Here is an 881-nt window from a genome sequence, read left to right as displayed (position 1 = left end):
ACTGAACAAAATCTAACCGTGTAATAAACTAAGCCGGGGCTCATTCCCTTATTTCCCTTTATGCCTCTTGAAGGGGAAATCTGAAAGCCTCTCTTGATATATTTTGAAGTGCACAGACCTGGGAGATAACACTCTGAATTCTGCTTCTACTTGTTTGCTGAATAGTCATCTGGGCACCAGCCCACTTTCTGGGATACTGTATTTCAAACCCCAAGCTGCTAGAGTGCAGAGCGTCCACCTTGACTTTGCTGGTCTGTCATCTGCTCCAGGGGACAGAGAGCATATGGGGTGGTTGGATGGGGAGCCATCACATCTGCCTCCCCCGATACAGGATAGCTCTTCTCATCCGGGCCTCTAGGAGTGCCCGCACTGTGCAAAGGAACTGTGTCGGAGCAGTGGCTAACATTTCCTGCAACCAGACCTCGTGAGTATTTGACGGCACAGGGTCCTCCTCTCGTCTTCTCACCAGGCTGTCCAGAACCCACCAAGAGGGCCAGGGAAGACTCCTGCTACCATCTCGCTCTAGTAATGAAACCTGAACATCTGAGTCCTAAAGATAAAAACAGATCCCCCACGAAATCCGAAGTTTCTTTCAGCGCTAAGGACTCAAGTGCAAACATTGTATGACTTTATCTTCAGTGCAATCACTTATGAAGCAGAAGTTATAGCCGCTTGAAAGACAGCTTATGTTCAGTTTTGCACACTGTTATCACAAGAAGTGGGAAAATGGGACAGTTATATTTCGAGAGAGAAGTCGAACCAAGAAACGTCGCTGCTCAGATCAGATCATTGCTGCTTTGTATAAAATCTGATACAAATTTGTATGAATCTGATACAGGTAAACTTCAGAGGAAATTTTCCCGCAGAAGGCTTCGATTTTA

The 881-nt window shown here is 46.2% G+C and overlaps 1 protein-coding gene across 1 annotated transcript in view; it reads right to left on the bottom strand.

Moving 5' to 3' along the window:
• LOC107114338 (PR domain zinc finger protein 10-like) overlaps positions 1-881 on the bottom strand; it is an 87,742-nt gene that overhangs the window by 34,050 nt on the left and 52,811 nt on the right.

Source organism: Gekko japonicus, unplaced genomic scaffold, assembly GCF_001447785.1.
Source record: "Gekko japonicus isolate JY-2015 unplaced genomic scaffold, Gekko_japonicus_V1.1 scaffold2196, whole genome shotgun sequence".
NCBI lineage: Eukaryota > Metazoa > Chordata > Lepidosauria > Squamata > Gekkonidae > Gekko > Gekko japonicus.
The sequence above is the reverse complement of the archived record's forward strand: the minus strand, read 5'-3'. Positions and strand labels throughout refer to the sequence as shown.